At 47.9% G+C, this 27,273-nt stretch overlaps 1 protein-coding gene across 3 annotated transcripts in view; it reads right to left on the bottom strand.

Moving 5' to 3' along the window:
- Positions 1 to 27,273, bottom strand: part of LZTS1 (leucine zipper tumor suppressor 1) — a 68,368-nt gene that overhangs the window by 21,234 nt on the left and 19,861 nt on the right. The window contains exon 2 of one of the 3 annotated variants that reach the window (XM_042243179.1): positions 1,873 to 1,946. The exons of the other annotated variants lie outside the window; for them this stretch is intronic. The gene's annotated coding sequence lies outside the window, so the exon portion shown is untranslated. The remainder of the gene's footprint in view (positions 1 to 1,872; positions 1,947 to 27,273) is intronic. 3 annotated transcript variants of the gene reach the window in all.

The following is a 27,273-nucleotide window of genomic DNA, read 5'->3' as shown; positions in this document are numbered from 1 at the left end:
ACCAATTGGAATCCATTTTCCAGATGAAGGGTGGGCAGTTCCTGCTTTATGTGGGCTGCGTGTGTAAGGAGGAGGTATGGAGTGTGTGTGTGTGTGTGTGTGTGTGCATGTGTGTGTGTGCGCGTATGTAAGACTGCCTGATACAAATGAGATTCTGTCCTGTGGGAGGGTGGCATGCTTCATTCAGAGATGCCCAGCTCGTGGATTCAGTGCCGGAGAAGGCAGAGGAAGCTGCTGCAGGCTCTGCATGGGCCCCAGCCGTGGGTGGCAGGGCTGGCTGGCCTCCAGGAATAGCTGGAATAGCTGGTGGCTGCTGGGCTGGGACTGGAGCTCTGCCTGCATCACCAGCCCAGGACAATTGCTAATCTTGGGAACCACACCTTTGCGTTCTTATGTTCACTTCCATCTGTGGGACTTAGCAAACTTCACACTCACTATTATTCACCCACATGGTGCTCAGGGTACACCACGTGCAAGCATTGGGTGCTGAAAAGGAGGGGACAAGTCCTCTCACAAAGAACTTGAATGTGCTTGTGAAACCTCAGCTTCCTTTTCTTTTTCCTTTAATTTTTTTTTAAGGCTGCAACATGCAGCATGCAGGATCTTAGTTCCCTACCCAAGGATCAAACCCATGTACTCTGCATTAGGAGCATGGAGTCTTCAGCCCTGAACCACCAGGGAAGTCCCAACCTCAGCTTCCTTTGAAAGGAAGACTTGGTTTCCAGACCTGGCTCTTTTCTCTCTACTGTGAGAGGCCCCACTGACCACAGGAAGCCCCCAACTCTGGGCCCAGAGCTGCTACTCAGCTCACTTGGCACTCAGCCTACACAGCCTGCAGACAGCTCTTGCATTACTGAGTTTTTCAGAAGCGAAGGGTCTTTAAACTTCTTTAAAGGCTGGGATGGCACCCCAAAGCTTCCTTGTATCTCACATGGTATGGTGAACAGTGCTGAGAACACAATACATATTTTCAACGAAATCTCACAGAGGGCTCACAGAGAGCTCAGGCTTTACTGGCCAAGCTCAGTGGGGAGGATAGGTGACTTCAGCTGGGTTCCCACATATGCAGACTGGAAGCCAAGTCTATAAAACTAGAATCCAAGTCTGGTTTCAACCCAAACTTCCATATTTTGGACTTCACTGGAGTCAACTGGTCACCTTGGGAAGAAGGAAATTTACTCTCTCTTTGACCTCCCAGTCCTGTTCAAACCTAGGGCCAAAACAAAGAAATACTGGGTTGCCCAAAAAGTTCATCCAGGTTCTTCTGCAATATGAACTTTTTGACCAACCCAAGAAAAAGCAGAGTATCTGTTTTCAATGGTTGAGTTGAAAGAAAGACAGAGACACTTAAAGAGAATTTAAAAGGTAGCACTAGTTTAACTAAAGATGCAAGACAAACCAGCAGGAGTTTACTGGATTAAAGCCAGCCCTCTGACTCCAGCATATGATAAATTTTAAATTTTTTCTCTTATATAGGAGTGAGATAATTGTCTGCTGTGAATGCTTGCGTGCATGTATGCTAAGTTGCTTCAGTCATGTCCAATTCTTTGTGATCCCATAGACTGCAGCCCACCAGGCTCCTCTGTCCATGGGATTGTCCAGGCAAGAATACAGGAGTGGGTTGCCATTTCCTTCTCCAGGGGATCTTCCTGACCCAAGGATCAAACATGGGTCTCTTGCATCTCTTGCATTGGCAGGTGGGCTCTTTACCACAAAAGCCACCTGGGAAGCTCTTATGAATGTCTGAATCCCACTAAAATTCATGTTGAAGCCAAAAGTGATGGCTTTGGGAGGTAATTAGTTTTAGATGAACATGTGGGTGGGGTCTTTATGATGGGATTAGTGCCCTTATAAGAAAAGATGAGAGAGTACCTGTTTTTTGTCTCTTTCCCATCCCCTTGTCCTCCACCACACCCAACGTGAGGACACAGTAAAAAGTCAGCCATCTAAAGAAAAAAAAAAAAGCCATCTATAAGCTAAGCAGAGAGGTCTCACCAGAGACAGGATCTGCCAATGCCTTCATCTGGGACATTCCAGCCTCCAGAACTATGAGAAGTAAATGTCCATTGTTTAACTCCCCCAGGCTGTGGCTACTGTGTTCTAGCAGTCTGAGCTAAGACGGGCTTCCTGGGTGGCACTAGTGGTAAAGAACCCACTTGCCAATGCGGGAGACATAAGAGATGTGGGTTCAATCCCTTTGTGGCAAAGATCCCCTGGAAGAGGACAAGGCAGTCCACTCCGGTAGTTTTGCCTGGAGAATCCCATAGACAGAGGAGCCTGGAGGACTATAGTCACAAAATGTCAGACAGAACTGAAGTGACTTAGCATCCATGCACAAGCTGAGCTACTGTCCCCCTCCCTACCCTCCAGACACCCTGGCAGAAGATGCAGTCTGAGCTGTCAGGTCACCCCGTTTCTGGCATTGTCCTTCCCTTATATTCTTACCCCCTGCTTCGCGTGGTGCTGGCAGCCTCACAGCCTGCAGACATGCCACGCTCTGTGGGGAGCTCCATAATGGACAGACACTTGCTGAGAAGTCAGGTACTCGGAGCGCTAATCCTGGTTCTGCACTCCACACCCCTCCACCCCATCCCCAGCCCTCAGACACCAGCAACCAGGTCACTGTCTGGCCCCATCTGCTATGACTTGCCTGCCCCTTCGGGTTGTGGGTCCACAGGAGAGAACCTCATATATGATAAATACACATTTATCAGATCCCATCCGTGGAGCCTGTTCTACTTGCATTATTGTGTTAGGCCCTCAACAGAGAATCACAGAGTGATGGGTCTGTTTTGTCTTCTGGCAGAAGAGTGAACCTTTCAGCATCTCTATTTTCCTGTTAGATAAGCACAGCTGATTCCCGCACCTCACAGAGCAACCGTCAGGATTAAATGAAACCACATTTATGAAAATGCTTGACCGCAGTAAAAACAGTACACACAGGATGAATCTAAACCGAGTGTTTGTGGAATTATAAAGCAGTATGGAAAGATGCTGGAACTACATCCTCCTGAATCTTTAAGTTCAAAGGGCAAATTTGTAGGGAAGGACTACAGCACCCCCCCTCCTTCCACCTCCCACCCCCACCCCCATCTCCTGCTATCTCCCTGTGGCGGCGGGCTGCTGTCCTGGGGAACTGGCAGCCACCAGACCTTCCTCTCAGCCTCCAGAAGGGCAGCTGGGGCTTGCAAGGATGTGAGAGCAGTCTCGTGGCATCTGCCAGCTGGGGCTGGGAGGTGGCGGCGGTGGGGGGGCGGGGCGGTGGGGGAGGGGGGCGGCAGTTGCTGGCTGCACCAGGCTGGTGGGAGGGCTCCCAGCCAGCTCCCCAGCAGAGGTCTCTAGGGGCTAAATGGGGCACGTGCCCAGGATTAATTGACTCCCCTTTTAAGATGCCTCTCCCCCTGGCCCCTCTGCCCCTCCCCACAGCATGTTGCCTGATTCAGCTTTCCTTATCTGGAATTCCAGTGCTAGTATTCCTGTCCTTGACCTCTCCTCCCATTTGTCACTCCTAAAGGAAGGTCGGGCAGAGGCTGGGGCCAGGGCTGGGGCAGGGGTGAGCCAGGGAGCTGGTTAATCATCTCAGCCCAATCTGCAAACCTCCCAGCACTCACTTGGTTTATTCTTGCCTGGAGGGCTCCATGTGCAAAGCACACTACATTTTTTTTTTTTTTTTTGAGTGAATGGATGAATGAAAGAGAGGCGAGGATGAAGGAGGGAGGGGGTGGCGAGCGTGGGCAGCGAGACGAGAGGTTGAGGGGGAGCAGGGGCCCACGCAGCTCTCAATTAAGTGTACTCGGGTTCTGTGGAAAGGCAAAGAGTGAAAGAAAAATCGCTGGCAGGCTGAGTCACACCATTGGGGTGAACAATCGGAAGCAATTCTCCTTCCCACTGCCGGGGAGGAATCAAAAGCCATTCTGCCCCGCCGCCTTTTGTGTGCAGGCTGGGGCGCTGCAGCTGAGCCTTCCTCCGTCCCGGTGGGCAGCTTGTGTCTTAGCAGTGCTGATTGACGGTTCTCCCCAGGAACCAGATTACCCACCAATCCCAACCTGCCCTTCTCCCTTCCAAAAATAAAGCCACAGTTACATGCAAAGCTCATGCAAATTTAACCCCACAGCTGCTCGTGCAGTGGCTGCTCTCACGTGAGGGAGCAGAAGGCGAGCCTCAGGCACATCCATGACCCGGGTCCCACCGAGCCCCAGGGCCCCATGAGCTGGGCAGTGTGGTTGAGGGGAGCCGCTTTTCCTCTTGGTCAAGGGGGCGGCATGTAAAGAACCAGATCTTAAGTAGAGGAGACATGAGACATCCAGGAGGGCTGGGAATCTGGCTAGACTCCTTCCCGTCCTCTCTGGTCAGAGATTAAAAACCCAGGACCAGTTGGGCTTTGGAGGCCTGAACGCAAGGAACAGATGGGTCCCCCTGTCTGCCAAACCCTTGCCAGCCTAGAGTACAGACCAAGTGGGTACCTCCTAGAAGGGTAAATTTGAAGGTACTAGGTCTGTGTCAGAACCAACAGGGTCTTGGACAGGCATTCAAACTTAGGTTTGACCTATTTATCATCTCCAAAGTGTTAGTTGTGTCTGACTCTTTGGGACCCCATGGACTGTAGCCTGCCAGGGTCCTCTGACCATGGGATTCTCCAGGAATGAATATTGGAGTGACATGCCCTCCTCCAGGGGATGTTCCCGACTTGGGGATCAAACCTGAGTCTCTTATGTCTCCTGCATTGCAGGCAGATTCTTTACCGTCTGAGCCACCAGGGAAGCCCTATCTCCCATCTTGGTGACTGTCTAAAGGATACTGAGGTCAGTTTCAGGTTCAGTATGGACAAATCTGTGTTAAATTAGCCACTTGGATCATGGGCTTGGGAAAGGGCAGCGGGGACACACTGTTAGCTACGTGACACCCCTGGTCCATGTGCCAAAGTTGGTACCTGGTTGCTGTTCTTTACTTGCTAAGTTCTGTTCAGTGCTTTTGCAACCCCATGGATTGTAGCTTGCCAGGCTCCTTTTTCCATGGGACTTGCCAGGCAAGAATGCTGGAGTAGGTTGCCATTTCCTTCTCCTGGGTATCTTCCCGACTCAGGGATCAAAACTGAGTCTTCCTCATTGCACGTAGTCTCCTGCATTACAGGTGGATTCTTTACTACTGAGCCACCTGGGAAGCCCTGGAACCTGGTTAGTCTTTGGCAAATCAGATGACCCAGCATCTTAAGTTGAGTGGGAGATGTCTCGAGTTCCCTCAGGATCTCTGACACTGTGGAATGCCTTTGTGGCTCCACCTCTCCGGAATCATGACCCTTCCTTCCCCTGGCCCAGCTCCACACTGTGGTCCTCCTTCACTCTCCAGACCAGGTTCCTGGGTTCTGAGGAAATCAGCAAGGGAGTGACCTCACATTCCATTTCATCCCAGGAGCCAGGGAGAGGGAAATGCAGGGAGCCTCTCACTAGAGGCGCCATTTGAGCAGGAAATGGGCTTGAGGCCCCTTCCGGGGCATCATAGATATACCTACCTAACCACTCCACCTGTGCATGAGGTCTATCCTAAGACAGTGGGGGCCCCAGGGAAATTGGTAGGACAAGAAACAAGTTGGTACCAGATCACAGAATGAAGAAAAGCTTTTAGAGACTAGAGGTATTGCTTCAATGCTTCACAATAAGAGGCCAGAGTGGTGGGGTGACTTGTCCAAGGAAATACAGCAATGCAAGTGCAGAGCTGGGGCTAAAAGCCTGGCCTCCTAACTCCCCAGATGGCTTGATTCTCACTTCCAGCTTTCTCTATCAAGAGAAGGAAGGGCAAGAATGAAAATATCATTCTGTACTGAGAGGTACTGATTTAAAAATATTCAGATTAGGGACTTCCCTGGTAGTCCTGTGGTTAAGAAGCCACCTTCCAGTGCAAGGGATACAGGTTCAATCCCTGGTCGGGGAACTAGAATCCCACATGTTGCAGGGCAACTAAGCCCACCTCCCGCAACTAGAGAAAGCCTGTGGTGTTACAATGAAGACCCAGCACAAAACAAAAAACAAAAAACTCAGATCAAAGGATCCAAACTCAAGATGAGATGAAGTTCCCCACCCCACATCCCAGCAACCCGCGATGTGTCACCATCAGCCATAAACAGGGGCTGAGGGCAGGTAATAAGTGGTATCTCTCCGAGAAAAATCAATGGCAAACTGGAACTTGTAAATTTGGCTGGTGCAGCGCTGTGACAAGGACTTCTCTGGGGGCTCAGTGGCAAAGAATCTGCCCTGCCAATGCAGGAGATATGGGTTCAATTCCTGGGTTGGGAAGATCCCCTGGAGGAGGAAAAGACAATCCACTCCAGTATCCCACTGGGAAAATCCATAGACAGAGGAGCCTGGTGGGCTACAGTCCATGGAACTGCAAAAGAGTCAGACACAGTCAATCATGCACATACAGAGCAGAAAGCTCTTGACCACCCACGACACCCTCGGAGAGCTCTGCCTCAGGAATAAAAGAGGGAGATCTTACAACAAAAGACGCTGAGTCTTCCAGAAGGCTGGCAGGTGTGAGAGGAGGATGGAGGGTCGATGCGGGAGGGGAGCGTTTGTTCTAAAGAAGCCACCCTTCCCTCCTCACCTCTCCCCTCATCCCCACCACTGACTGGCTTTTATACCCACCGAGTGTATTCAGTACACGGGCTTCCCCAGGTGCCACTAGTGGCAAAGAACCCACTTGCCAATGCAGGAGATGTAAGACACCCAGGTTCGATCCCTGGGTTGGGAAGATCCCCTAGAGGAGGCATGGCCACCCACTCTAGCATTCTTGCCTGGAGAATCCCATGGACAGAGGAGCCTGGTGGGTAACAGTCCATGGGGTTGCAAACAGTCGGACATGACTGAAGTGACTTAGCACACACAGCACTGAGTATATTCAGTATGTGTGAGTTTATGCATGGAGTGGGAGTAGGGGTGGGCATCTGGTAAGTTTCAGAACTCAGAAAGGAATTGGAATTGAGGAAACCCTTGTTCTGGATGCTGGAAATGACCTAGAGGAGCTTGAAGAGCTTAACCTGCTTCTTTAGGGAATGTACCCCTCAGTATTTGGAGTTGTCTGTGGGCATCTGAGTGTTCTTTGTGGGCTCAAAGGAATGGCCTGTCTGTTGAGATCTCTGTGCATAGCAGGGGAACCTCCCCAAACCCTGATCATTTCTGACATTTCTGACGAGTCTCTACAGGTCCTGAGTTAATCCTTTCTTCAGAGCATCTGCTGTCTCTGGCTGGGGAGTTTTGACTTCTGCATCAGCTCTGTCCTGATCTCTCAACCTTCTGCTTCTTCCTCCTCCAGGGCACGTTCCTGGCAGTGAACTAGGAGCCAGAATAGCAGACTTTGGTGAGCATCAAGCACCCCCCCCTATCTGTTTGGAGCCCCTGGCCCACACTGGCCCTGACAGGGAGATAGTTAACCTCTCTTCAAAGCCCAGGGATCCCACAAGGCTGGCTCTTGGCCACCCCCTAAGTGGGGGGCAAAGCACCTGGTAAGTGGTCCATTTAGCTGGGACTCTGCTTCCTACCTGCTTCAAGAGGCTCAAGAGGGAGGGGCTATATCTATACTTATAACTCATTGTTGTACAGCGGAAACCAACACAACATTCTAAAGCAATCATCCTCCAATTAAAAATTTTAAAAATAAATGAACAAATAAAACAGATAACAACGACAAAAAAAGTTAATGGGATCACTAGTATTAAATATACTACGACAACCGACATAAACTAGGATGTGTTTACGTATCAACCATTATTTATTCTCATGAGGGCCAGACCAGGGGTAAGGATGTCAAGCAGGAAATCTGACATCTCTTGACTTCCCGTCCCCTTCTCTTAGTCACTTGAACTTTTGTTGACTACATAAGGGACAAGGAAAGGGAAGCAGCTAGGAAGCAGAGTCCCAGCTAAATGGACCACTTACCAGGTGCTTTGCATACAGTGGTCTGCAGGAAGCTATGGCCCCTGATACTTCAAGCTCCTTTGAATTGGGTCCTGATCTCATCTGTCCTTACAACAATCTTGGTGGCTCAGATGGCAAAGAATCTGGCCGCAATGTGGGAGACCTGGGTTCGATCCCTGGGTTGGGAAGATTTCCTGGAGAAGGGAATGGGAACCCACTCCAGTGTTCTTGCCTGGAGAATCCCATGGACAGGGAAGCCTGGCGGGCAACAGTCCATGGGGACCAGAGAGTCGGACATAACTGAGTGACTAATACACTCCTTGGTCTCAGCTAGAAGAACTGATTCGAGAAGCCAGGACTGCTGGTCATGGGCCAGAGCTCATCGACTGCCTCGGACAGCCTTGTCATGGGGCAGGCAAGGAGAAGGCAGGATGGATCCACCCGGTGGGTGCACGACACTTCCCAGCGTGTCAGCAGATGCTGCGACAGGGGTGAACTGCTGGGAGCACCCGCGTCTTTGTCCCACATTCCCAAGTGTTTGGCGAGCACTTATGTGCAGTCATCATCAGGACCCTGTAGATACAGCGATGAGCAGACAGAGTCTGCCTTTACTGACATGGAGAATTGTGTCAGGAAGTGACAAATGTCGTTTGCCTTCAAGGCCCTGTACAGTCTCCCTTCTCTCTTTACCTCCCGTTATAGCGCTTCCCAACTGATCGGGGCTCAGGGTCATTGACACTCAGGGGTGCATCTGACATTGAGAGTGACCTCCTCGCCAGCATCCCTGATGCCCTCAAAATTTTGCAGCCTCCATGCCTTTGCTCATGGGGCTTCTTCCTATCTGAAGTTCAGATACACACACACACACACACACTCTCTCTCTCAGGTCCACTCCTCCCTGGTTTCTCCTGCTCAGCAGACTTTGTACTTTTGGGCAGTACTTTTGTCAACCAGATAGTAAATGCCTTTTGAGCCCAGATTCTCAGGGACACACCAAAGAATCAAGATCTCCTAGCAAGCCTGTTCTGTAACTTCTGCCTTTAGAGCTTCTCAAGTCAAATCTATTAAAGCTTCTCTACTCCAAGCCCTGTACCCACTTCTGCATTTTACTCCCTGCAGGCAGGTTCATCTCTACAAGCACTGGGAGGAAACTCCATCAAGTTCTTCAACTCCTAAACTTACATGCAATTGACGTGATTCTTGCCTATCTGTGCCTGTCAGTGAACTTACATCAGGCTAATCCTTCCAGCCCTGCTATGATGCCACCAACTCCAACCATCTCAGAGGTCCGCCTCTAAGAACCATGTCCTTTTCTTCTATTTCTTCACATTCTTGCTTTCTGTTATTCTTAACAAAGAGCACTTAAACATGCCGAAGTCTGCCAACTCCAAAGCAACATCTGAACTCCATTTTCCCTCCCCAAATCATCATCCTTCCTCCTGTGCACAGCCAGCTGCTGCTGTTTCTTTTGTGAAAACATTTATTTCTATGGTTGCACCAGGTCGTATTTGTAGCACACAGCATCTTCCATCTTCTATGCAACATGTGAGCTCTTTTAGCTGTGGCACGTGGATTCTTTAGCTGCAGCACATGGGATCTAGTTCCCTGACCAGGGATTGAACCCAGGCCCCTTGCATTGGGAGTGTTGAGTCTTAGCCACTGGACCATGAAGGAGGTCCCCAGCCAAGCTTTTTGAGAAAGAAGGTTATCCTCACTTTTTCCACTTGCTCCTTCCCACTCGGGTTTAGTCCACAAAAGCTTGGCTTCTGTCCCTCCCAATCCACTAGAATTTCTCTCCAGGGAGGTTGCTCATCCAGCTGATACTTTTCAATAGTTATCAGACTTGACCTCCCAGTCACTCCATATTGTTTTTTAACTCCATCCTTTTGGGAGCACTATTTCCTTTACTTGCTGTGCTCAGTCACTCAGATGATATTGTATCTCTTGACTTTTCTATCACCTTTGGCTACTCCCTCTGTCTGTCACTTTTATTCCTTTCATCCTGAAAAGCTGATGGCTCTTCAGGGGTCCGCAGTGGACCCTGTTCTCTGCTCCTGGTTGGCCTGTCTTTTACATGGTTTCAGCTGCACCCACACCATGATTTTTGGATTCAGGTCTGCAGCCCAAACATCTCTCCCAAGCTCCTGATTTGGAACATCCAACTGCTCACCTTCACTGGGATGGGCCAATGCATCTGAAACTAACGTGTCCAAAATGGAACTCGCCACTCTCTCCTCCCTGCCGTTACCCGCCTCCCCCCAACAGGTCCCTCCTTCTGAGTTGCTAGGCTTGAAGAATGGTACAACCCAGCCAGACCTCTAATTCTGAGAAATCTGACCAAGACAGGAACCCTTGATCCCTTCTTCTCCTTTCATCTTGTATCTGAGCAGTCACCATGTGTTACCTTATTTTTTTTTAAACTTAAAAACATCCAGGTGGGATCTTTAGCTGCGGCATGCAAACTTTTAGTTGTGGCATGTTGGATCTAGCTCCCTGACCAGGGACTGAACCCGGGCCCCCTGCATTGGGAGCTCAGGGTCTTAGCCACCTGGACCACCAGGGACATCTCAATCCTATTTTTATTATTGATTTTCCTCAAAACCATCATTTCCCTCCAAATCCACAGCATTATCTTAGTCTGTTTCCATTATATTTCCCTTGGGATATTGGTAGGCCTATATTTTGCACTTTTCCAAGCTTTCCCAAGGATTCCCTATTGCCCAAAGTTTAAATAAAGTCCAAAGTAGTAGAGAAGACCTTTGTGATCAGAACTATTTATCTTGTATCTTCATATTATATAGCACCAGGCCCTTCCTTCCCTCCCCTCCATCCATTTTCTATGGATTTGAGTTTTGGAAACGTATAGTATTGTCCAATGACCTTCATCCAAGTTTTCCCACACTGCTCCCTATACCCAAGTACCCAGGACTTTGCTGAGATAGGACTTCCGGTCTGAGGCCTTCCTGCATGTCCTCAATGTGTCCATATTCCTAACAGGGCTTCAATCACCCCACAATGCAGGTCCTCTTCATTCATGTCTCTTTCTTAACAGACTTTATGTTTCGTTCAATGCTATATTCTTAACTCCTAGCATTGTGCCTGATCCAGAGCTTTATAAACATTTTCTGAATGGTTCTCCATTCTAGGGACTTCCCTGGTGGTCCAGTGGTAAGACACTGTGCTCCCAAAGCAGGGGCCAGGGTACGATCCCTGGTTATGGAACTAGATCCTGCATGCCTCAGCTAGGAGCCTTCATGCCACAACTGAGACGTGGTGCAGACAAATACATAAATAAAATAAAAACCATATTCTATTTCAGTGCATGGATTCTGTCAGCTGCAACACCACAAAACATTTCACAGTGGTGTTTATAAACATTTTCATCCTAAGCCCGACCCTGAGGGGCTCCCTGGAACACACTAGGGCAGTCTGGAACACAGCTGGGACCATCCTCGCTTGGCCACACTCCAGAGAAGGCTCTTTTGGGTGGCACTACCATCTCAGTGGCACCACGTCTTGAGTGTCTGGTGGGTGCATCGGAGTGTCTTGACCTGCTAGGCCTAAGTGTGTGCGTTAAATTCAGTGTTCCTATTGGCATCAGGTTTCTCTAAGTCACCTGCACTCTGAACTCCATTTGTGAAGACTGTGGGACTCACAGAGTGACCACCCATCCTGTTGTGCTTGGAACTTCCCTGGGAGGTCAGACTGCGGCACTAAAACCCAGAAAGTGAAGTCGCTCAGTCGTGTCCGACTCTTTGCGACCCCGTGGACTGTAGCCCGCCAGGCTCCTCCATCCATGGGATTCTCCAGGCAAGAATACTGGAGTGGGTTGCCATTTCCTTCTCCAGGGGATCTTCCCGACCCAGGGATCAAACCCAGGTCTCCCACAGTGCAGGCAGACGCTTCAACCTCTGAGCCACCAGGGAAGCTGGAAAGTCCCAGTAAAACTGAGATGAGTTGGTGTTCTCATCTAGTCTGGAGGGTGGGATTAGTCCCGGCCACACCCTGACCTGCCACTTGGCCTCCCACTGGGTGGCTGCTGTCTGGGGTAATGTGACAGGAAACCAAGGAAGGATAGCTGCCTCAGTGCCTCTCAGGGCTGTGATCTTGGGCTCCTGGAGGGAAGCATCTACAGGGAGGGCTGAGTCATGAACTGGGGTGGGGACTGGCAAAAAAAAATGTATGTGGACGGGATGGGTGAATTGTTACATTTGAAGGAGAAAGAAAGGGGAGAATCAAGCATATGGGTTAGCCCTCATGCCCAACATTCCAACAGACCTCAGAGAGACAGAGAAGCAGCAAGTGGAGGAGGGACCTGAGGGAGGAAGAAAGGAAGATGAGGAGGAGGTCCAGAGGATCTGAGAGGGGGAGGGTCCAAAAGGCTGAGGGGAACTCTCAGAAGGGGGAAGAGCGTGGAAAGGAGACGATGGAGAGGGCAGGAGTAAGACTGGGAATGCCAGTTGGTCCAGGGTGCAGCAGCAGAGGGAGGACCAGACAAAGATGCTGGGTGAAGGTGGGGCCTCATTGTGATGTAAATGCAGTGATGGGGAGGGGGAGGGAGCTGAGGAAGGAGGGTCCACTGCAGAAACAGCAGTGGAGATGAATGCAGAGATTATATCAGAGCTGCTGCTTATGGAGATCTGATTTCTTTTGTGCAGCTGTCACAGGCCGGGTGAGCTGTTATTAACTAAAAGAAGTCAGGGCTTAGCAGAAAGGAGGTGTGTGGTTGAGTGTATCTTAGCATGGCAGGAGAAACCATGCAGCCTGCAGAAATGAAGCTTTCAGGGACAGGGGCACACTTCAATAGCAACAGACATCTGAAGAGCTAGCAGCTACTACTCTCTCCCCCACTGCCAAAACCCAAAACATTTAAGAGTAAAAAATAAAGAATAAAGTCAAATGAATCTTTAAAACCCCCCAAATGAAAACAATTTTTAAATTAAAAGATAAAATAAATTATAGAATCCTTGAAGATACTTGTTTTATTTGTTTTAAAACACAAAATGACTTGGACTTCCCCGGAAGTCCAGTGGTTAAGACTTCATGCTTCCAGTGCAGGGGGTGCAGGTTTGATCCTTGGTCAGGAAAGCAAGATCCCACATGCCTCAAGTGGTGTGACCAAAAAGAAAAAAAAAAATACAATGACCTGAAGAGTGGATAACTTCAGTAAAGGTACTTCCAATACTGGCCATCAGAAGTGAAGGTAAGTATACCAAAGTGGTGTTTTAACAGGACAAAACCAAGAAAAGAATGGTTTAAGAACAAGGCTTTTACCTGGGGGTTTTATTCTTGAAAGTCATTGGGTCAAAGGGAAGAGGGAAGAGCACTAAAAAAACCCCAGGAGCCTTGGAATGGCAAACTCCTAAAAGCATCATTTTCCTCTTGGGCTTTCCTGGTGGCTCAGAGGGTAAAGCATCTGCCTACAATGCAGGAGACCTGGGTTTGATCCCTGGGCTGGGAAGATCCCCTGGAGAAGGAAATGGCACCCCACTCCAGTACTCTTGCCTGGAAAATCCCATGGACAGAGGAGCCTGGTAGGCTACAGCCCATGGGGTCGCAAAGAGTTGGACACGGCTGAGCGACTTCACTTCACTTCACTTCTCCCCACTGAAGAGCCAAGAATCTCACACAAGGTCCCAAGCAACAGGATGTGTCAGGGCCATCTGTGTCTACTGCTAATCCTGGTTTCGCACAGAGTTTGGAGATTCTGGGGCTGGAGGGAAGAGAGCAGTAAGAGAGCCCCTCCATCAACCAGGAGGGTTCTGCTGCCTTAGCAAAGACGGGTAGAAACAGCCCCACTGACTGTGAGTCTCTTGGAATGTGTCATCACTGTATCATTGAGCACAGTGCCTGGCACACAGGTGGAGCTCAATAAATGTTCAGTGAATATATACATAAAACAGATAACCAACAAATACCTACTGTAGAGCACAGGGAACTATACTCAGTATTTTGTAATAACCTATAAGGGAAAATAGTCTGAAAAAAGAATATATACACATATGACATGATTGAATCACTTTATTGTATACCTGAAACTGACACAGCCTTATAAATCAAATATACTTCAATGCATTAAAAGAATTTTTTTAATAACATGTTTTCAAAAAGTTCAATGAATGAATGAATGAGCTTCCTACCTTAGAACTCTCTTAGTGCAAATGGATCTTTCCCATTCTAGCAGCTTAAGTTTCATTTCTAAAACAGACCTGAATGCTTCAGGTTGAGATTCTTTACAGCCTCTCCCCCTTGGCAACAACTGTCCTAATTTCCTCCCTCAGAGACTTGCACTGCCAGGACACTCGTGATTCTACACGACCTATTCCCAGCCCCTGCCTTTCCAGCTCCGTTCCGCCCTTCACCCTCCACTGACTGCTCACCATTTCCTCCAGACACCTCTCAGGACATCCTACACCCAGGGCTTTGCTCAGGCTGTTGGCTCAGCCTAGAAACTCTTTCACCACTTGCCCCTGTGACCCCAGCCTTCAGCCTGTGCTAACCCCCTCTTCAAGGTCCCTCTCAAATATTACCTCCTCCGGGAAGTGCTCCTGTGTCTCCCTTGCTCCTTTGTGGGTCATTTCACAACGGGGGGCCTGGAGGAAGCTCTGCATGGTTTTCCTTCTTTCTCTTTAAGTCCTTTATTCTTTACTTAAATTGTGCCCTAATCTTTGGGCTTCTTGAAGACTAACACTGCTGTCTTTGTCTCCATAGACTCAGCTATATGACTCTTAAAGAAAAGAGGGAAAGTGAAAGTGTCAGCTGCTCAGTCATGTCCGACTATTTGTTACCCCATAGACTGTAGCCCACCAGGCTCCTCTGTCCATGGAATTCTCCCAGCAAGAATACTTGAGTTGAGTTGCCATTCCCTTCTCCAAGGGATCTTTCAGACCCAGGGATCACACCTGGGGCTCCTGCATTGTAGGCAGATTCTTTACCATCTGAGCCAACAGGGAAGGAGGGAGGGAGCCAAAGAGGCTCAAAGAGGTTGGAAGAAGAGATGTTAATGGGTTGGTGTATAAAATGGCAGATTTCCCAGACTTCTCTGGCGGTCCAGAGAACGATAAGACTCTGCATTCCCAATGCAGGGCCCCGGGTTTGATCCTTGGTCAGGGAACTAGATCCCACATGCTACAATTAAAGATTCCGCATGCTGTAACAAAGATCAAAGATGCCACGTGCCACCAAGACCTGGTGCAGCCAAATAAGGAAATAAATATTTTGTTTTAGGGACTTCCCAGGTGGTCCAGTAGCTAAGACTCTCCCTTTGCAATGCAGGGGGCTGGGTCTGATCCCTGGTTAGGGAACTAGACACCACAGGCAGCAACTAAGAGTTGACATGCCACACCTAAAGATCCTGCATGCTGCAAAACAAACAAACAAACAAACAAACAAAAAAACCCAGGTACTTATTCACCTCTAAAATATATAAATATTTTTTTAAATGGCTAATTATCTAGCTTTTTGCCTCAGAAATTGCTGTCATAGGCCCTGAACTTCCTTCTCCTGACACAGGTTCCATCCCAAGATGTACAATTACTACTGAGGGGAGCCAGAGGAGGCATGGACCACCCTCCTATCAAGGCAGGAGTGAAGATGCTCTCATTCCTTTAGGCATCCCACCTCCATTCTGAGTTTCATCAGAGAAAATATGAGGGTGGATTTCCCTCCTGTTCTCAGTTCTTTCTTTGGAAGAATTGGTTGTGATCTTAGAGCATCCTACAGCCGGCCTGTGCCCTTCTTCTTGCTTTAATCTACCCAGTAATAGCGCTAATTGCCAGGACTTGGGCTCTTTCTCCAGTCCTGTTTTGTCAGGCATAAAAGTCCTCTCTAATTTTCTGGTTGTGGACACTGTTCCCGCTGGCACTCTTCCTTGGGAGTTCCATTGTCACTTGGGCCTCATGAAAGGCCCTTTCCAGCTCGCTCATTTACTGAACCTCATTGTCCACATCCATTCATTGACATTCTTCGGGATAATTCCTCCTCCCTGCTGCCACAGGCAGGGAGGCACGTGTACATGTGTTCAGATCCCTGGTCCTATTAGCAGCGGGGACACTTGACGCAAAGGATAGCGCTGCCTGAATGGGGAACAGCCCTCCCCCTCTAATAGCTGAGGAGTCCACTGTGTTCATGTGATTTCAAGAAGTATCAGGAGGACTGGTATCCTCTGCAGAGCAGGCTGGGAGGAAGGGGGAGGCGGGCTCCTAATCTCAAACACTGTCAGCTGCATCACTCTAGACAGACAGCTTTGCACCCTCCCATTCCTCCCAGAACCAGCTAGTTCTGTTAGGGGAAACACTGAAACCATCCACCTGGGCCAGGCATCATAGTAACTTCTCGCCCGAGTTATCTTGCAACAGGAGGTTCAGGTAAGGAACATGGAACTAAAAGCTACCACCAACTAGAAGAATTCAGCCAAAAAAGGAGAGAGGAGATGCCAGTCCCTATGTCCTTCCAACCTCCCAGAATCCTCCTAGCTGGGATCCATCTTGCCTGAGAGATGCACGCACCACCAGGAAGGACCCTGAGTCAGAGTGATTGACCAGAGATGACCTGGAAACTAACCCCATCACTATAAAATCTGAGACTGTGAGCCACGTGGCAGAGCAGTTCTGGGTTCACTTACTCTGCTGCTCTCTGCCCGGGCGCCCTTTCCCAATAAAATCTTTTGCTTTGTCAGCACATGTGTCTCCCTGGATAATTCATTTCTTAGTGTTAGACAAGAGCCCACTCTTGGACCTTGGAAGGAGTCCCCCTTCCTGCAACAGTTCCAGAGACTCAATCTTCACCTCCCTCTTGGCTGTCAGCCTGGCATTCAAGGCTCCAGAAGACAGCTCTCAAGTGCCTTCCAGGCTTTTCCTCTGTTTCCTCCCTACACTGAATTCCATCCCAACCAGTCAAGTCTGCTTCTAGGGTCTGTGGCTCGTACTTGGCTTATGCATTCTCTCCAACCACTGCTTAGGGACCAGGTGGCTGTGATGGCAGAATGGCTGTTCTCAGTAACTCAGCAAAGACAGTCTTTCAACAGTTTTTAAGGTAACGGTTAACAAGATGGTTGTTAGGACTGTGGAGAAAGTCATTAGAGGAAGCAGAGCAAAAGTAAGTCTCTTATATAGGAGAAAAAAAGAGAAAATAATCAGTGGACCGGAAGGGCTTTCCTTATGATCTAACTCTATCACCTGCCCATCAAACTACAGGCCCAGCCCCTCCTGACCTGAACCCAGAATCAAGCTTGTTTCTCCCTAATTAGGACAGCAATACTCTCCTGAGTACTGAAATCCCACCACCAGGCCTTCCAGGACCTACTCTAGGCCTGCCCTTCCATGAAAGACACACTCTGTTCCCACCAGGGCCTGCAGTCCTTCTGGTGACTGTGGGCTTCATGGCAGTGCCCTCACGCAGCACTCAGAAGGGTCCTGCTTGAGTTGAGTAGGACCCTATGGGGCCTGCCCCAGACAGACCTTCCCCCTTATCCTAGGCTTTAGCTCCTCTGGGAAATACCTAGATAATAGTATTTGATGCACATTTCCTGAGTTGTTTTGCAGATGTGACCTGCTGCCCTCCCCCCAAACAGAGGAACTGCTTGATAACCATGAGCACATAGCCCCAGGCCTCCTGGAGCCTAAGGACAGAAAATGCTAAGCCCCGTGACATCACCCTCGCAATCAGTCAATCAGAGAACTGTGCACAAGCTGATTGAGCACCCTGTGACTCCCCACCCCACCTCCACCTGGCTTTTAAAAATGATTTGCTGAAACCTTCTGGAAGCTCGAGGCTTTTTAGGGCATGAGCCATCCATCTCCTTGCATGCATGCGTGTGAGCATATACAAATGCTTCAGTCATATCCAACTCTTTGCCACCCCATGGACTGTAGCCCACCAAGCACAGAGGTCCATAGGTTTCTCCAGGCAAGATTACTGGAGTAGGTTGCCATTTCCTTCTCCAGGGGATCTTCCCGACCCAGGGATCGAACCCAGGAGGTCCAGAGATGGATGTGGGTTCAACAGTTTCCTCTAGAAGACTTTTCCAAGGAGACAGCCTGTTTCAGCTTCAATTTCTCCTCCCTACCTGGTTGTTCTGGGGAGACAAATGGTCAATTCTAGACAAAGGACCACAGCTCACAAAGGGCTGAATCCTGCAAGAATACTGGAGTCGGCTGTCATTCCCTTCCCTATGGCATCTTCCTGGTTCTGAATCAAATCCTTTATCTCCTGTATTGCACTCAGATTCTTTAATGCTGAGCCACCAGGGAAGCCTGTCTCCCTGTATGGCCTTGCAATAAACCTTTCTCTGCTCCAGACTCCAACGTCTCAGGTTGTTTGGCTTCTCTGTGCGTCAGGTACATGAACTTGTGTTAACACATGTGCATACATAGCTATTCAGATGACAGCCCTGAAGTCTGGAGGGAAGAAGCAGGGGTTCATAGCTCTGTGATTCCCTAGAGCACCCTGTGGGAAAAGTCTGCACCACAGCAGCTGCTACCCGGCTCCCCAGCTGGCGGCGCAGATCCGTGTTTGCTTGCCTAGAGAAATGATGACGTTTGTTCTGCCAGGAGATAGGACCTGGTGGGTCACTGCTTTTGAATAGGGGCATTTTGTAGTCAAAAGATCACAGGCTTTCAGATCACACTGATGTGGACTGTACTGTCCCTGGCCATGGACTGCTAGCTGTAAGGCCTTAGGGAAGCTACTTAACTGCTTTGAACCCCGTCTTTTTGCTTTTGAAAATTGCAGTTGAATTTCTCGGGCTAGAGAATTCTTTATTATAAGCTGCAGTCCCATGTATTGCAGGAAATTTAGCAACATCCCTGGCCTCTATTTACCAGATGCCAGTTGTACTTGCTCTCTGCCCCCACCTCCCCTGGCATGACAATGAAAAATGTCTTAGGGACTTTCCTGATGATCCAGTGGTCGAGAATCCACCTTCCAATACAGGGGAGTAGGGTTCGACCCCTGGCTGGGGAACTAAGATCCCACATGCTTCGGGGTAATTAAACCTGCCTGCTGCAACTAGAGAAGACTGTGTGCCACAACAGAGACCTAGTACAGGAAAAAAATTTTAAAAGGCTTAGAGACTGCTAAATATTTCTCATGGGAGGAAAATGGATCCAAGGAGAAAAGCACTGCTATATACAGCCTAGGGTTGTTCTTAAGTTTGTGCTTAATTGCTCAGTCGTGCCCAGCTCTTTTCCACCCCACGGACTGCAGCCCACCAGGCTGCTCTGTCAATGGATTCTCCAGGCAAGAATACTGGAGTGGGCTGTCATTCCCTTCCCTAGGGCGTCTTCCTGGTTCTGAAGATTAGTGATGTGATAGTGAATGTAAAATAAAGTGTCTGCATAGAATAGGTGCTCAATAAACTTTAGTTCCATTTGCCATTGTAAGTAGAATTTGGCATTTCCCTTCCAACCTTTGGGGAGTCAGAAGTGGGTGGAGTGGGGATGGCTCAGCTTGGTAGAGGATGTTTGAGCCCAGGGACCTCGCCCAGAAGCTTCCTAGGTCTCAGAGGAGACCTTTCGTGCATGCTCAGGTGTATCTGGAAGTATCTGATGGGAAAGGGGCGGTGGACCCAGAGGTCCAGAGATGGATGTGGGTTCAACAGTTTCCTCTAGAAGACTTTTCCAAGGAGACAGCCTGTTTCAGCTTCAATTTCTCCTCCCTACCCAGTTGTTCTGGGGAGACACACGGTCAATTCTAGACAAAGGACCACAGCTCACAAAGAAGCAGTTCATAGCAGGAAGGACTGCGGAAGTACTGCTGAGATGCTACATTGGGTGGGGCACAGGAAGGAAGGACTCAGAACCTCCTGGCTGTACTGCAGACACCAGAGGACAGAGTGCCAGCCCGCCTTGGCCTCAGTGCATCTGGCCAGTGCAGCTACCAAGTCCTGCCTGCCCTGCTCCAGGCCTTTCCGTGGAGGCAGGAAGACAGAGGAAGGAGAGAACTCTCTAGAGGCTTCACTTCCTTCTGGGCCAGAATCCATGGAAATCTTTCAAGTTCACAGTTGGGTTCCCGTGGCAGGCAACACTGACCCAATATAGGGAATCTCAGAGTTGCTGGTTATACACACCCCTACTACCCACTTCCCCTCAACTCCTGTGAGAGTTTTTTGGATCTTTTGTTGATGTTGCTGTTTAATGGTGGAGTAGTAAATATTCATCAGAGGGACTGAAACTGAAGCTCCAATACTTTGGCCATCTGATGCAAAGAGTGACTCACTGAAAAAGTCCCTGATGCTAGGAAAGATTGAGGGCAGGAGGAGCAGGGGGTGACAAAGGATGAGATGGTTGGATGGCATCATTGACTCAATGGAGATGAGTTTGAGCAAATTCCTGGAGATAGTGAAGTCAGGGAAGCCTGGCATGCTGCAGTCCATGGGGTTGCAAAGAGTCAGACATGACTTAGCAACTGGACAACAACAGCAAGTAATGACAATGGCCTAGAGGCTTAAACTTGCTCCCCTGGGCTGTTGACTAGTGCAGCCTTGTGTGGTTCTGAGTGAGTAATTCTCTCCAAGTCTCCTCTCCATCCTCTGCTCTTGGGCATCAAGGTCAATAGTCTCTCTGATACAGATACTTTAAGAGAATCTGATGACATCAGAAACCAAAGAGGCTTTGAGTGGAAAGACAGGATTGTTGGTGTATACCCATTGCCAAGTTCAGCTGCATGCTGAGAGAGCACAGCCTGCAGCAGAGCCATTTAAAGAGAGTCCTGGGATGAAAGAACCAAGTTAAAAGAGTGAGCACAGACCACAGCTGGCCATCTCTGAGAGACCAGAGCAGACTGTCCTAGGAAGATTAATGAGGTCAGTGTGTTCAGAGGTGGGAGCCCACAGCCTTCTGCTGGGAAAGGGGTCCAGCAGAGCAATGGGCAAGGTGGGGAGAATTTATTGTGTTTGGTTTGGCTTTAATCATGAGAAGGGCTTTCCAGGTGGTACAACGGTAAAGAATCTGCCTGCCAGTGCAGGAGATACATGAGATGTGGGTTTGATCCCTGGGTTAGAAGATCCCTTGGAGGGAAAAATGAGAACCCACTCCAGTATTCTTGCCTGGAGAATCCCATGGACAGAGGAGCCTGGTGGGCTACAGTTCATGGGACTGCAAAGAGTCAGACACGACTGAGCACAAAACACAGCAACAACAAGAGAAAGGGTAAAAGAAACGGACATTTCACAGGTTTTTTAAAATGGGACATTGAGCTTCCGAAGCCCCAAAGGTATTTTCTTCACGTGGATGGAGTTGTGGACCTGCCTGGGTGGGTAACTGACTTATCCTCTCTCTGTACCCACTCCGCCCTCCCTGAGCACCTGCATCGTCTTTCCCTGGCACGTGGCGTGACCTTTAAGAGGGCCTGCTCAGGGACTTCCCTGGGGGTCCAGCGGTTAAGATCTCATGCTTCCAGTCAAGGGGAAGATCTTAACTGGAAGTCAAGGGCTTCCAGTCAGGTTAGATCTCTGGTTGGGGAACTAAGATTCCACATGCCACATGGAAAGGCCAAAAATAATAATAATAATAATAATAATAATAATAATAATTGTTAAAAGGACTTCCCTGGTGGCTCAGTAGTTAAGACTCCACACTTCCACTGCAGAGGGTGTCGGTTCAGTCCCTGGTTGGGCATGTTCTGTATGCCGTGTGGTGTGGTCGGGGCGGTGGGGGGCGGGTGGGAAGAGGACCTGTTTCTTTCCATTAACCCTTCTGAACAAAGGTCTTCTAAACACAGATTTCAACACTCACATCTTATCTTCCTGATAACCTTTGCCTGCTCCAAGGGCTTATCTCATCAAGACCCACAGCATCATCTGATAGTATCAGCAAACTTCTGCCTTAAGAGGGGGAATCAAAATTTGCACTTGATGCCTGTCTTCCCACTGACTTCCTCATGGACCCAGCTTGGCCAAGAGTCTTAACTCTCTGAGCCCCTTTCTTACCTTTGAGAAGGACAGAAAGATCTCAGTCAGTCCAGTTCAGTCCCTCAGTCCTGTCTGACTCTTTGTGACCCTATGAATTGCAGCACGCCAGGCATCCCTGTCCATCACCAACTCCCAGAGTTCATTCAAACTCATGTCCATCGAGTCAGTGATGCCATCCAGCCATCTCATCTTCTGTCATCCACTTCTCTTCCTGCCCCCAATCCTTCCCAGCATCAGGATCTTTTCCAATGGGTCAACTCTGCATGAGGTGGCCAAAGTATTGGAGTTTCAGCTTCAGCATCAGTCCTTCCAATGAACACCCAGGACTGATCTCCTTTAGAATGGACTGGTTGGATCTCCTTGCAGTCCAAGGGACTCTCAAGAGTCTTCTCCAACACCACACTTCAAAAGCATCAATTCTTGAGTGCTCAGCTTTCTTCACAGTCTAACTCTCACATCCATACATGACCACTAGAAAAACCATAGCCTTGATTAGATGGACCTTTGTTGGCAAAATAATATCTCTGCTTTTTAATATGCTATCTAGGTTGGTCATAACTTTCCTTCCAAGGAGTAAGCGTCTTATAATTTCATGGTTGCAATCACCATCTGCAGTGATTTTGGAGCCCCAGAAAAATAAAGTCTGACACTGTTTTCAGTGTTTCCCCATCTATTTCGCATGGAGTGATGGGACCAGATGCTATGATCTTCATTTTCTGAATGTTGAGCTTTAAGCCAACTTTTTCACTCTCCTCTTTCACTTTCATCAAGAGGCTTTTTAGTTCCTCTTCACTTTCTGTCATAAGGGTGGTGTCATCTGAATATCTGAGGTTGTTGATATTTCTCCCGGCAATCTTGATTCCAGCTTGTGCTTCTTCCAGTCCAGCGTTTCTCATGATGTACTCTGCATAGACGTTAAATAAGCAGGGTGACAATATACAGCCTTGACATACTCCTTTTCCTATTTGGAACCAATCTGTTGTTCCATGTCCAGTTCTAACTGTTGCTTCCTGACCTGCATATAGGTTTCTCAAGAGGCAGGTTGGGTGGTCTGGTATTCCCATCTCTTTCAGAATTTTCCCAGTTTATTGTGATCCACACAGTCAAAGGCTTTGACATAGTCAATAAAGCAGAAATAGATGTTTTTTCTGGAACTCTTTTGCTTTTTCGATGATCCAGCATATGTTGGCAATTTGATTTCTGGTTCCTCTGCCTTTTCTAAAACCAGCTTGAACATCAGGAAGTTCACGGTTCACGTATTGCTAAAGCCTGGCTTGGAGAACTTTGAGCATTTACTAGCGTGTGAGATGAATGCAATTGTGCGGTAGTTTGAGCATTCTTTGGCATTACCTTTCTTTGCGATTGGAATGAAAATTGACCTTTTCCAGTCCTGTGGCCACTGCTGAGTCTTCCAAATTTGCTGACATATTGAGTGCAGCACTTTCACAGCATCATCTTTCTTGACTTCACATTCCAGGATGTCTGGCTCTAGGTGAGTGATCACACCATCGTGATTATCTTGGTCGTGAAGATCTTTTTCATATAGTTCTTCTGCGTATGCTTGCCACCTCTTCTTAATATCTTCTGCTTCTCTTAGGTCCAGACCATTTCTGTCCTTTATTGAGCCCATCTTTGCATGAAATGTTCACTTGGTAGCTCTAATTTTCTTGAAGAGATCTCTAGTCTTTCCCATTCCATTGTTTTCCTCTATTTCTTTGCATTGGTCAGTGAGGAAGGCTTTCTTATCTCTCCTTGCTATTCTTTGGAACTCTGCATTCAGATGCTTATATCTTTCCTTTTCTCCTTTGCTTTTCGCTTCTCTTCTTTTCAAAGCTATTTGTAAAGCCTCCCCGGGCAGCCATTTTGGTTTTTTTGCATTTCTTTTCCATGGGGATGGTCTTGATCCCTGTCTCCCGTACAATGTTACGAACCTCCATCCATAGTTCATCAGGCACTCTGTCAGATCTTACATCCATGAAATTAAAAAGATCTTACATCCATGAAATTAAAAGACACTTGCTCCTTGGAAGAAAAGCTTTGACAAACCTCGACAGCATATTAAACAGCAGAGTCATCACTTTGCCAACAGAGGTCCATATACTCAAATCTCTAGTTTTTCTAGTAGTCGCGTCTGGATATGAGAGTTGGGCCATAAAGAAGTTTGAGCATTGTAGAACTGATGCTTTTGAACTGTAGTGTTGAAGAAGACTCTTGAGAGTCCCTTGGACTGCAAGTGGATCAAACCAGTCAATCCTAAAGGAAATCAATTTTAAATATTAATTGGAAGGGCTGGAGCTGAAGCTCAAGCTCCAATACTTTGGCTACCTGATCAGAAGAGCTGTCTCACTGGAAAAGACCCTGATACTGAGAAAGAGTGAAGGCAGGAGGAGAAGGGGGCGACAAAGGATGAAATGGTTGGATGGCATCACTGACTCAATGAACATGAGTTTGAGCAAACTCCAGGAGATCGTGAAGAACCGGGAAGTCCAGCCTGCTACAGTCTGTGGGGTCACAAAGAGTTGGACACAACTTAGCAACTGAACAACAACAGAGCTATGCAGTGAGGATCAGTTACACAGTGGATAAAAACTGTAAAGTGCAGTACCAACATTACATCCTACTCAGGTCTCTGGGACCTCTCTCAAGGTCGATTCAAGGTGGTGTTCGAGGCTCTTCTCATGTCTCAGTGGCAACGAATCCACCTAGCAATGCAGGGGACTCAGTTTTGATCCCTGATCTGGGAAGATCCCACAAGCTGCAGAGCAACTAAGCCCATGCACCACAACTACCTCTAGAGACTGGGAGCCTCAGCTACTGAACCCACATACCACAACTACTGAAGCCTGAACGTGTTAAAACCTGCACTCTGCAACAAGAAGAGCCATCCCAGTGCAAGGCCTGAGCACCGCTCCTAGAGAATAGCCTCAGTTCACCATAACTAGAGAAAAGCTTGCGTGCAGTAACAAAGACCCAGAATAGCCAATAAATAATCAAAAAAAAATTACAAGGTAGTTTTCTTATGGTTCTTGTGTTGTTTCTCTCCATATGGATTAACCTTCTTTCAATTGGCCCAGCAAATACTGCCCTCGAGAGCTCACTGCCTTTCCCAACCTGATGGCCTCATCCCCTTACTAAACGTACGCTTAGAAGCGAGTCCCTTACCTGCCTCACCTGTGGCACACAGATAGGAGCTGGCAAGCTCTGACAATGTGCTGGTGGTTTACCCATTATCTCATTCAACCCTTGCAATAAATTTAGACGTCTCTGGATACAAGGCCAGTATATAAAAAACAACTGACTTCTGTCTACTAACAAGAAAGAAAGAAAAAATTTAAACATTTTTAAAAATGTGTATGCCTGGAAACAACAGAAGGTATACATGACCTCCACAACATAAACTGTAAAGTATTATTGTGGTAAATTAAAGAAAATCTGAATGAGTGCAGATATATGTCAAATTCATGGATTATTAGAGTCAATATCCCAAAGATCCGAATTCTTTCCAAACTGACTGATATGATCCCAGTCTACACCCAGCAGTTATATATCAGAATGCAAAAGACCAAAAATGACCAACACTATCCTGAAAAAGAACAAAGCTGGAGGGTGCATGCAGCCAGATTCAAGATTTATGAAATAACAGTAATTAAGACAATGTAATTGACATAAAGGCAGGTAAATCAGTAAATAGAATAGAGTGGAAACATTCCTGCACATGTACGATTGCTCGATTTATGACAAAGAGGACAACGCAGAGCAACTGAAAAATAAAGCTCATTTTGAAACTTGCTGCTGGATCTGCTTGTATCCATCTATTTAAAAAGTGAATCTTAATTCCTACCTCATACTGCACACAAATAATTTCAGATGAACGGTAGATATAAATGCAAAACACCACACACTAAAGCACCTAGAAGGAAGCAGAAGAATAATTTCTTGGCTTTGGATAGGCAAACATTTCTTTACCAGGACAGAAAAAACTAACTGTAAAGGAAAATTACTGAAAAATGAAGAATCCATCTTCATCAAAGGTCTCCCTTGACAGTGAAATGGCCAACCAGAGAGTGGAAGAAGGTATTTATAATACACTTAACTGACGAAGAACTCCTATCAAAACACAGCAAAGAACTCTTACATAAATCTCTAATAAAAAAACAGAAGCCAGGGGCTTGCCTGGTGGTCCAGTGGTTAAGACTGTGCCTTCCAATGTAGGGGACACAGTTTCAATCCCTGGTCAGGGAGCTAAGAACCCACCTGGTGTGGAGCAACAAAGCCCACACACTGCAACTCCTGAGCCCACACACTATAGAGCCTGCACCCCGCAACTGGAGAGAAGCCTGGCACTGCAGACCAGGAGCCCACACTGCAAAGAAGACTCAGCCCCACCAAAAAATAAAAAACAGAAACCAAATTAAAAATTAACACCAAATTTGAATTAGGCACGTGATAAAATAAGATATGGAAATGGCCAAAATGTATACACAGGTGCCCACCATGACTGGTTCAGGAAAATGCAAATTAAAACCATAATTGTGTGTGTTTAGTCACTCAGTTGTGTCTGACTCTTTGTGACCCTTAAGACTGTAGCCCACAAGGCTTTTCTGCCCATGGAAATCTCCAGGCAAGAATACTGGAATGGGTTGCCATTTTCTCCTCCAGGGGAACTTCCGAATCCAGGGACTGACACCTCTCCTGGTGTCTTCTGCTCTGCACATGGATTCTTTACCCATGCATTATAAGTGAAGTGAAGTCGCTCAGTCATGTCCTACTCTTTGCGACCCCATGGACTATAGCTCACCAAGCTCCTCCATCCATGGAATTTTCCAGGCAAGAGTACTGGAGTGGGTTGCCATTTCCTTCTCCAGGGGATCTCCCTGACCCAGGGATCGAACCTGGATCTCCTGCATTGCAGGCGAACTCTTTACCATCTGAGCCACCAGGGAAGCCTAGAAAGGCAAGTGAAAAAGTCCTCCCGACAATATCAAGCATTAGTGATGATGTAAGAGAAACTGAAGTGAAGTCGCTCAGTCGTGTCCAACTCTTTGCCACCCCATGGACTGTAGCCTACCAGGCTCCTCTGTCCATGGGATTTTCCAGGCAGTAGTCCTGGAGTGGATTGCCATTTCCTTCTCCAGGGTATCTTCCCAAGCAAGGGATCGAACCCGGATCTCCCGCATTGTAGACAGACACTTTACCGTCTGAGCCACCAGGGAAGCAAGTGACATCTCCTATACCGCTGGAAAAGTGCAGATATGTTTAGCCACACTTGAAAAATACTTGGCAAGGTCTATTCAAGTTGGACATATGCACACCTAATGACCCAGAAATCTCACTTCTAGTTGCACACCCAGTAGACGTGCTCACACGTGTTTCCTAAAAAGTCCTAGCAGCATTGTAAGAGTCCCAAACTGGAAATATCTGGAAACCTACATTCTATCCAAAGTAGAATAAATG

This window comes from Ovis aries, chromosome 2 (assembly GCF_016772045.2).
Source record: "Ovis aries strain OAR_USU_Benz2616 breed Rambouillet chromosome 2, ARS-UI_Ramb_v3.0, whole genome shotgun sequence".
In the NCBI taxonomy this organism is placed as follows: domain Eukaryota; kingdom Metazoa; phylum Chordata; class Mammalia; order Artiodactyla; family Bovidae; genus Ovis; species Ovis aries.
Note: the sequence above shows the minus strand (reverse complement) of the source record. Positions and strands in the feature narration are given on the sequence as shown.